Here is a 10,843-nt window from a genome sequence, read left to right as displayed (position 1 = left end):
AAGCATTACAGGCAGGCAGACCAAGCCTTTTATTATATTAGAACATACAGCCAAGCACATGCAAGCAAACACTATAAAATTAATCAATGTGCTTCTTCCATAGTCTGGCACTTGTTAGCTATTTCCAGTTTTGCTACCAGAGGCTTGCAGGGTGTTTAGGGGTTCAGTAACAGAATCCCAGCTACTAACCTGCTGTGCCACCCCGCGGAGCAAAGGCATTCAGGTCGGTACAGGATGGTATGTCCACATGACTGCACATACCTTACACTTATCTTTCTTCCTACAGGATCCTAATTGGTGGTGGTCTGGCTATTCAATACCTGTGACTCCCTGGAAGGTAAGTGTAAACTTCTCCCCTAACTTTCTCCCTCTCCTTCCAATCTCTCTTGGGTTTTAACACCTGAACAAGAACAACAGCTATCATAGGGCTGCCACAAGGACCCTCCAGAGCTAAGAGCAGGACTGCTGCAAAATGAGTTGAGCTGTAATAACTCATATCTGCTGTGGATCAGTGCAGATATGGATCTGTAGTGCACGCTCACCAGTAGGTTACAGGATCTCCCTGTGCTGTTCCTCCTCCTTCCATCACCTTCCCAGCCAACCCCATCCTCCAGGCTGTTCCAATGGGTACGGGACCTGCAACCCAAGTGGGGGCTAGCCACTTCATTACAATAACAATTCCCTTCCCCAGTCACTGTACTGGAAATGACTGAGGGTTCAAGGCCTTTGTTCCTGGCCTGCAGAGCTCCCAAAGAGAAACTCGGATCGCCCCTCAGAGCATCTCATAATGAAAACAGCAGGCAGCAGAGCAAACCATTATGAGAGCTCTCTTCTTCCCAGCATCCTGCCAAATCCTCCTTAGCATGGACTTTCAGGGGCTGGCTTTGCTCTGACCTTCAGTGCCCTGTGAGCCCTGGCTAGATGAAACTCTCCAGTGCTGGAGGTCTCCTCTGTACTCAGGGTTGCACGTCAGCAGGAGTTGGTGATTTACTGCTCTGGTATTATCAGCTTTGCATCATCTACCCTAGTCTGATGCTTAAAGCATCTCTGGGCACAAAGCAGTGTTATAAAGACAAGGGAGTAGTCTCTGTCAAACAAGTGCCCTCACAGCTTCTGAGGCTGTTAGCCAACCCTATCGCAGTGTTCATTACCAGGCAGCGTAGTCCATTGGTCAGAGCAGCGGACTGGTAGTCGCAGCTCCGGTGTCCCATTCTGACTTTGCTTCAAGTTGTTCTGTGAGCCCGTGCAAATCTCCGTCCCTTTCTGACTCGCTTTCCCCCACTGAAACCTACTTCTCCGGGGGGAGCGTTCTGCGTCTGCATTAGCCATATTAATACACAGGCACTATTGTTCCACTCTTGAGTGCCAGATACCTCAGTTTCCAAGAGATCTGGCAGGTCTGCAGAAGCTGGTCTAGACTTTAGCTCACTGCACTGGCTAACCCTCTGTAGAACAGGGTCAGAGGCAAAAGCATTCCAGTGACTCCAGCTACGTTGAGACACATTCTGCTCGTGCAATTCATTGTCCTGTATTGTACTTCAGAGTGGTCTGGAGATGTTGTGTCTGCCTCCAGCTGGTTCCTTCCTGCCTGCAATATAGTAACTCATGCTGCAGTCCAGAGAAGCAGAGCCCTGGAGCTAAGAAGGTGAAGGGTGAAACTTGTTACTGAGAACCTTTCTGCCTCCAGCATCTGGAATATTTCAGCTGCAGGAATGTGTCCCGGGGCATCTTTTTCTAAATTTCTCCAACAATAGGGCTCTGAGCCCTTGATGCTTGTAAAAAAGCACTTCATATGTATACTGTACATTAAGGAAAGGGCCGGCATGTATGAAATATCACCTGATACGTTATCGCACCAGAGTGATCAGCTAAAAGCTTTTAAGGAGTAGAATGAAATGTCATTTTCAGGCAGTATTTGGCAGTGCAGTGCTGCATGGGGTAAGGGCTGTTTGCCAGGCCTTTTTTACGGTGCTGTTGGGGATCCAGGGTAGGCTGCAGGGGGCAAATTGTACTCATCTGTGCAGCCGCGTTCTCTTGGAAGATTACTCGGAGTCAATTTGATGCTCCATGGGCCTGGGCATGCAGTGTGCTGGTGCCTGCACCTTGGGTTGTACGTTAATGCAGAATGACACCTGGTAGAAACATGCTGGAGGGGTCTTTACCTGCATCTTGCAGATGAAGAAGCTAAGGCACAGAGGGACAAAGGGATCCAGTACTAGGCCCCTGGTCTCTTGCTTAAGCCATATCTGCCTCAAACCTTGCAGTCATTTTGGGAGTATTCTTTTACTCTCATTCAGTGAAATGTGTCTATTATGGCTGCTACAGGAATAACAGGAAATTTGGGGTAGAAAAAGGAAATTAGGGCCTGCCCTTGCCCTCTGGGAAATAGCCTGGCTTGTTTCATATACTGGGCATGTATACATATGCAATTAATGTGCATGAATAAAATCCAGAGCTTATTGCTCCGGGGTTCTTTGCTTTCAAGTGCACCATTTGAATGTGCACCTAGGAACAAGAACTCTAGAGCATGTTACTCTGAAGTTTATTTGTCAGACCAGCCTGGGCTGGCAAGGGACAAATATAATATCATGCTGCCAAACATTGGTGATAGTATTGCCTAGTGCACAGTGCAGACGGTTGGGGCTCAGAAGACCTAGGGCTTCCATTCCCAGGCCTATCCCTGGCCTGCTGTGTAACCTTGGGCAAATCACTTTACTTTTCAGTGCCGCAGTTTCTCCTGTGCAACTTCGTGGTGATGTTATGGGCATATAGATAATGACATCATTCTCTGGATGAAAAGAGCTAGAAGTTATCGTTAATCTAAACCCAGGCTCCTGTCATGACAGCTTCTTTTCTTGGGCTCCAATGTTGTAATGCACCCTGAAGCTGGTCCATTTTGTACAGCTCCAGGTTCTGCATGGGTCTGTCCTACCACACAGGGGCCTGAGAACAACCTGACACTCGACAAGCAGTAGGCATCACTTGAGAGCCTACATGTCCTCTCCCTCTGCCAGAGTTAATGGGTGCAGTAAGGGCAATCACTTTTGCCATTAAGGTGTGTTTTGCTTCTCCAAGCAGACATCACTTTGGTTGCGGTCTTGTAGCATGTGCATCATTTCAAGAGCCTCTGCTCAGAATCCAGAGCTGGCAGAAGAGTGGTGCCTCCACTATTGCTTAATACATTGACGAGGGTGCAGCAACCCCAGGCTCAAACATGTACATTGCTAGCTACTGCAGTCCAGCCTGTGGTTCCCAGGATGTGCTTCTATACACCTCCATCTAGAATTGTGCTTATGTGTATGAATGGAGGCCTTCCTTATGTGCACAAGCGTGAGGCTAGCCCTGCTGACTGTTCCTGCTCCACTTAAGTAGAGGCTGAGACGTATCTCAGGTTGGAGATTGCTCTAGTCTTCAGTGAGACTCAGATGAGCTTCTGTAGACAGATGTGTGTCTCTAGGCCAAACAGTCCCAGGATGCACCTGGCAAGAGGGAGGCTCTAATGAGATTGTAGGGTCTAGTAGTTAGAGCAAGGGCTTGGAAGCTGAAAGTGCCAAGTCTAATTTAGCCTCTACCTTTGATTAGCCATCCACTCCCTGCCTTGCACTGTGCCTCGGTTTCCCTGTCTGTACAATGGGCATGATGCTGCTGACCCAAGTCAAAAGTGGAAGAGTTTATTATTTACTATTTGGCCAGAGCACCTTGAAAGTCCAGAATGGTGAAGGCTATTATCCCCACTTATTTCTTATTTCTCAGAAATACCTGGCAAGCATGTAAATAAAAATACTGGCCCAAATTCATCTCCAGTGCAGACAGGGGATATGCACCAGCAGTGAGCTTGGCCCCACAGGGTTTTAGAGCCATGATAAATCTTCCAGCTGAAGTACTTTGGTACAGTATGAAAGCAGCTGTGTTTTCTTAGGCACCAATGATTTGACTGATATGGCTTTTATTGCTACCACAGAAGCCGTTAGCACGTAAATGTTACATTAGGGTTTTATAGACCTTGCTGTCTCCGATATTAACCTTAATATATCTAGAGAGGATTTGAAAAGGTGACACCTCCAGAAATGAAAGCCTGTTGCTTGCAGAAAGTATTCCACATGTCAAATCTTTAAAACCTGAAGAGAGGCTGAACTGATAGATCTCTTAACCCCATAAACACGGCCCCCACCACCACCTCTCTGCCCAATAGCAAGGCAGAATATAAGTTTCAATCATTAAGCTATCAGATCTCTCCCCTAAGAATGCCATAATGTAACAGGCAGCGAGCCAGCAATAATATTCCTGTTCCCAGTGGAAATGCTGAAACCCTTTCATTTTGGAGGGTCCTCAGACATGCTCGCCCTTACAGGTCATGAAACACAAAACTCCACGTATAAGCCCCAGGAGAACATCGTGGCCATGGAGGGCTTCGGCAGGGGGAGGGGCCTGGAAATTCATGTCTCCCGTTTACAATCTGCTGAAACATTACAGCTCACTCTCAGGAGTGATAAAGTGACCTGTCCGTAGTGAACAAAGGCCATGTCACCAGGCGGTTTTACGTGCACCGCATATGGGGCGTGGCGGGCACCCTGTGGCCAAGCCGGCCCTGCCAAGGCCGTTCCCAGAGGCAGGGGAGCGAGACAGGGCAATGGGGAGCACAGAGCAGTGGCATTGTCGCGCCTCCCCCGGCCGCCCCATGCTGCTCCAGCCCGGCAATTTGCAATTGATTATTTTGTTTGTGTGTGTGTAAAGCCCGCCCCCTCTGCTGGCTAATTAAAAAGTGGCCTTGTGAGGCAGCATGCTTTTAAATTGCTAAGGATGGCAGGCCAGCCCCTCAACAAAAAAATCATTAATTCTAGAGTGACAGTGTTTCTTTAAGAGGCCCCCATCGTACAGGACGGGGTCGGATCGAGCTGATTATAGACTCCTGTTCTCATCAATCTTGCTCTCCCCAGGAAGGTAACGGAAACACTGCCACAAACTCTAGCTCGCTCCATTGCTTGGCTTGGCTGGGGCTGGGCGCTTTCTCAGGCTCCTTATTTCTCCTCAGGAGGGGTGGAGGGGCAGCCAGTTTGGGACGTACAGGACCAAATGCAGAGAGAGGCAAGCTGACTGTTGGGAGCAGCTTTCTGTGCAAAAAACCCTCAGGCAGGGACACTGCTGTTATTCAGCCACGCTGATCAGGTCCTGCAGGATTATCCCAGAGCAGGGTGTGAGATATCAAAGTTGGAGGAGCAGGGCCATGTCAGCTCTGCTTTGTGGGATTCACTCCCATGAATGCGTGAAAGGCTCCCTGTACAAACTGCATTAGATGCGCTCCAAATGTTCATTCCCGATTGGTCACGCTCTGACCCGCAGCTGCATTCCCTGGCTGGAGGAGTGAAAGATGCACTGTCGCTTTGTTCTGCCAAAATCAGTGCTTGGAACCATGACAGAACGATCATATTACTGAAATAGAGGGTCATCCGGAGAAAAATTATCCTCGCTATGACTCGAGGGGGCATGTCCCTCCTTGGAAGGACAAAGCACTTGCGTACCTGCTCGCTTTCCATTGGGACGCGCTAGATGAGTCCTGGCTGGAAAACAAAGGGCTCCAACTTGGGCGCAATGCTGGACAGCAGTGCTGCACTCCCAGCCCCTGTGTGACAGGCTGGTTCTCTGACAATCCATTGCAGACCAGTCACCTTTGCTCCCCATGGTAGGAGGGAGCTTTGTGAGAGCCTGAACATGGACTTTATTTGAATGGGCAATGGCAGGTTAAAAAAATCATGGGCCAGATTCCCCCATTTGCTCCAGCTGTGCTGCCCTGCCCTGACCCCATTCTGGACACACAAAGCATCTGTATTGGAGTGTCTTGGTGAACATGCCTCCATAGAGTTCTTTCAGAGCAAGCTGTCTATCTATAACCACACCAGAGATATTACACTGGATGGGCTTACAAATCAAACTCTGCGCTAAGTCGGTTTGCTTTGACCTGCACAGGGCGAGTCAAATGGAGTTTGCTTCCTTTTTACCGGAGGGTGTTATTGTGTAGTCACTGTGGCCACCGGTGGTCCCTTAGAGGGGAGCTGCCATCAATCCTGCAGCAGAGAGCTCTTGCCTTGGAGAAATGCCTCACATAACCTGTGAATGCTCAAGAGGAGAGATCCGAGGGGCAGTGAGCCCCCATTGGTATAAGATCAAGTGATGAGTCTCTTAGAAGCAGGGTAAAGACAAAGGGCAACATTGCATGTCCGGGCACAATCAGCCCCAGAAAGCCCTCAGTAAGGTAACATCCATTGTAGACCTGGGCTCTAGTAGAAGAAAAGTGTGCATCCCAGGAAAAGAAAAGTTAAAAGATAAATCTCTAAAGGGGTGACAAAAACACTGGCCCCAAATGCAGCTGTTTGAAGAGACTGGCTTTCTGACAACCCCAAAAGGCTGAAGAATTTCCATGAGATTCTCTCAAATCCCCACTTGACATATTTGAAAGCAAATAAATGAGCATTTTAGTAAATAAAAATCACTCACTAGTCTCCTAACATGGCAGCATGCTGCTAGCGCATAAAACAAGAAAGGGCATGTCTGAAACCTTTGGAGCCCTGCACGAAGAAGGCAGGTGTTAACCTTCAGTGCTATGGGAGGCTGTTAGCCTTCCTGGAGCACCTAAAAGGAGATGCCAGCCAACAGCAGGAGGCTGAGGGGCATGATATGCTGTAGTGTAACAAGGTCAGTCAGACAAAGGAAGGAAAGGTCTGCTCCTGATGAGGGCTGCAATACGAATTTTGTTATAGGCTCACTCTGCTCTGAGGATTGGGGTGTGTGGCCAGAAAATGCCTGAGAGCATTAGTACAGAATTAAACCCTTGAGATGGGACCCTCATCACTTTGTTTGTGGTGCTGTGATGTGTTTGTTCTGTTTTAGCGGTGGCTGTCAGCTTTAACAAAAACAGGACACCCAAGAAATCACAGTACCCAGAAAAGTACACCAGAGGAAGATGGAGGCCCCATTCCAAGAGAGTGAATTGTCCCCTCAGCATCCCCCCTTGGGTCTGTTACTGCCACTAAGTCCACTGCTTTTAGAAAGAAGAACATGTCTAGTGGGGTTTACCATTTTGTGTGTTTTGAGGCAGACACAGCTGCTGTCTGGGCACTTTTAGTCTAACTCTAAACAGAGAGAAGCAGGGATGACCCAAAAGCTTGCAAACTCTCATGACTTCCAGACCCCAGGTTGGGCCACTAACATTTGTCCTGATATCATAGATGGGCTTCAAGCTATAAAATCTGATTCCAGGCCCAAACATTTTCCAAATTCCAGATATTTCCATCCCAGGTTTTGGTTGGGATCTGGCTCCAGTGATGCAGCTGAATGCAAGAAGGCTCCAGAGAAGACTTGATATTTCAAAACTGAATGAGGGGCATTGCAATTTGCCAGGAAACGAAAGGAACTTCAATTATAAGGGGTGGTAGAAACAAGCTGTGGCAAGGCAGATCAGAGTAACTTCTTTGTGGGATGAGAGTTTCCCAGAGACCGGCTGCAAACACAGGGCTTAGGGCACTGATTGGTTTCAGGGAATGTCTGGATATTTGGGAGCAGAAACAAAAAGAAAGGCAACACAGTGATGAGTGAATATGGGCCTGGGAGGGAGCAGTGGGACAGGGCGTTGTGTAGGCACGGGACTCACTGTAAGAGCAGAGTTGGACACTGGGATGAGGGAGCTGCCTTCTGTTCCTATTATGTTCAGGCAAATGGGAGTTTAGGCAAATTTTTGGTAAATAAACAGGATTGCATTGAAGTAATATCTGACTCCCCTAACCAGTGAGGCAATAATATATATAACTATCTACAACTGACATAAATATTAGTCATTGTATGTTCTTTGCTGAGTGAGGTTGTATTCATATGGCAAAGTTTAATCTATGAAGCCACAAGGGCAATGGGCTTATTTAACCTGGAGGCAGATATCGGAGCACAGTCTGGGTGCAAAGACAGTTTTGTGCACTGTCAATAACAAGTCATGGACCCATGATGAAGAGAGGTAATTTAAACATGCCCATAAACCTTCTGTGCTGGGAAGTCCCAGGATTCTCAACAGACACCTGTGAAATAGATCTCGCTCTGAGTTGCTGAGTTCATCAGAAAGAGAATGTGGAATACAGGGTGGGGAGGGTGAAAACTTTGGCTTATTTCAGGTGAACTGACTCTCCAAACTATTTAGGGAGGCAAAAGTACCACTGTTTTTGAGACCACTGGAAAGACAGAATTTTGAACAGGTCAAACATGGAAAAAGTTTTTTATAGGCCTGGCTGCAAATTTTATGTCAGAGTTGTTTTACAGATGATTGAGCAAAAAATGTTATAATATTATCTATGTTCCACATAAAATGTCAATTTTTCATTGAAAATGAGAACATCTAAAAACATTTTGACCACAGCCCAATTTTCCTTATTTTACAGTGTTGCCAGGGTGCCTCAGCAGAGTTACAATTGACCTGCCTCATTTCTGCTTTCTTCTACTTGACTGCTATCGCAAGCCAGCCTTCCATTTGCATGATGCACTCTGGTTTGGGACTCCTATAATGTTACATTATAGTCTAATGGCCTATAGAAGAGAAAGAGAGCTTGAAGCACCTAAACTAGGTATTATAGCAGAATTTTCAAATGTCAATAAGTCAGGTTTTCAGTGTTCACAGTTTAGTTTTGGCTGAAATTTGCTGGGTTTTGTCAGATTTTGTGTGGGAGCAGGGATTGTAATTTCTGCTGAAAAAAACTGAATTCAGATTAAAACTTTAAAAAAGTAAAATCGGACTGGAGATCTAATAAAAAAGCCTCTGAGGGAGAAGAGACTAAGAGGTGTGAGGATGTGGGATGGTGTCATACCAGTGATCACAAATCACTAGGAAACAGCATTATTGACCTACTGCTCCCTGCAGTGACGGTGATGTTAAAAAACAGCTCAACTCTGAAGTCAAGTTAGGTTCTTCAGAGACATTTCAATGTGGCTGGAGCCCACTGTCTAAATTAGATGCAAATTCATTCAACCATCTCTGTGAAACCAAGTCTCATCTACATAGTCAATAGGGTGCCAAGGCTCAACCCCAAAAAGGCGGTGGGAAGTAGCCCTCCAGTCCTCTCCCTCCCATCCCACAGATGTTATATGGGCAGGTTGTGCTGTTATCTGAGCAATGTATTGTTCCTTCGGGTGCTAGAATGAAAGCTCCAGTACTTGCTTTTCTTTGTTATTCTGCTGTCATAGTAATTTTATTTTTTCAACTGTTACACATTACAATCATAAAACAATTAAAACAAAAAGAAAACCCCAAACAAACAATAACCTCAAAAAACCTTGGCTGAAATTTGTGTTGCTCTTGTGAGAAAGTGTCCAGGAAAAGTCTGGGGGGGATTTGTCAACACCCTTTCGGAAAGAGACAGCCAAGTAGCTGGGCTCAACTTTACTGCACAACGGGTGACTCTTTGTGCTGACCTACATGAATTCTGGAAAGACAAGTGGAAAGTAAATCCAAGTGAACTCTTCCCACAGGCGGAAAAAAAATGAGAGCAGAGAGAAGGACCTGGGCATTTACAATATTTAAACAAGAACTCAAGTTAGGGAATGTTAGGCCAGGAGACTGGTTGCCCATCAAGCTCTGAAAATGAATAAGATACAAGAAGGTTGAAGGTGAATGTTGAACCCAAGAGAAAAGATGGGAATGTTTAATCCTATTCCCAAGTGCTGTTGAGCTGAGGTTAGTACAAACCATGGGTAACACCAAGGGATTCCTGGAAGCTGAGTCACACCATGTAAAGTGTTCAGTACAATGCTAACTGACCACCCATGTCCCTCTTGAGCCCTCATTTGACTTTGCATACAATTAAATTTCACCCTAAACCTCTCAGGCCATGTCCAGGGCCAACAATAATGCCCTCAAGCACATCATATTGCTTCAGGAGGGCTCCTTCCTAAACCAGAAGCAGTGAGGCTGTGATGCTATAGGTGGGCGAATTAGCATGATGTAGACATGACAGTAATTTTCCCTTTGTTAAAGGAGAGTAATAATACAACCTACTGCCCGCTCAACCAGCCACGTGATAACACGCACATAACAGCGAATCACCCATCTGCATACATGTGTCAGCTCCACAAAACTAGCCCACATATCTGCTATCACAGGCCAAATTAGTAAAATCAGTCCCTGAGTGGGAATCCCATAAAGATGAAGGAGCGGGAAGGTGGAAAAGTGCCTGCATGGTGAGATCAAGACAATCCCACATTTTGTGTTTGAGTGATTTCATTGTTCCTAACCCAACATTTGAGTTTCTGTAGCATGCATCACCATGGAAATGGAGATGGTAGATATACTAGATGATTGAATCACTGGTCCAGGTGCCAATCCCAGAACAGCTCATGTGTAGGACTGGTAATTAGAAGTGACCAGCACAGTGAATAAGGCATAAAATACTTGAGTCCAAAGAGTGCAAGGCAATTAATATTGAGCCTGCACATTTTAACCGTCAACTCTGAAATGTCCAACTATTCCACATCAATGGAGCCAGAATCCTTGATACTGGTAGAAATAGAAGGAAGCTCAGTTGAATTAAAATGGCTCTTGTGTGAAAGAGGAATACAGTTGGGAGTGTTTGTGGTAAGGCAGGAATATAGCTATGAAAAGCTTGGTATATATAATATTATTCAATATTTGTGGGTGGATCTAGGATTCTGAAGAGGCTGTGCATGGTGTAGCACATCTTTATATGTAACAAAGGAAATATTTTCTCCAATTAAAATATGATATTGATGTCATATATCTTGACTTCAAAAAAGCTTTTGATCTGGTATCCCATGATCACCTCTTGGCCAAACTGGCCAGTTGTGGCCTTGGCTC

The 10,843-nt window shown here is 46.2% G+C and overlaps 1 protein-coding gene across 1 annotated transcript in view; it reads left to right on the top strand.

Moving 5' to 3' along the window:
* Positions 1-316: 316 nt before the first annotated feature.
* Positions 317-10,843, top strand: part of CDON (cell adhesion associated, oncogene regulated) — a 134,003-nt gene continuing 123,476 nt past the window's right edge. The window contains exon 1 of the mRNA XM_019546948.1: positions 317-337. The gene's annotated coding sequence lies outside the window, so the exon portion shown is untranslated. The remainder of the gene's footprint in view (positions 338-10,843) is intronic.

The sequence above is a fragment of the Crocodylus porosus genome, unplaced genomic scaffold (genome assembly GCF_001723895.1).
Source record: "Crocodylus porosus isolate Cpor-Errol unplaced genomic scaffold, CroPor_comp1, whole genome shotgun sequence".
Classification (NCBI taxonomy): domain Eukaryota; kingdom Metazoa; phylum Chordata; order Crocodylia; family Crocodylidae; genus Crocodylus; species Crocodylus porosus.
This window is presented reverse-complemented; position numbering and strand designations above follow the sequence as displayed.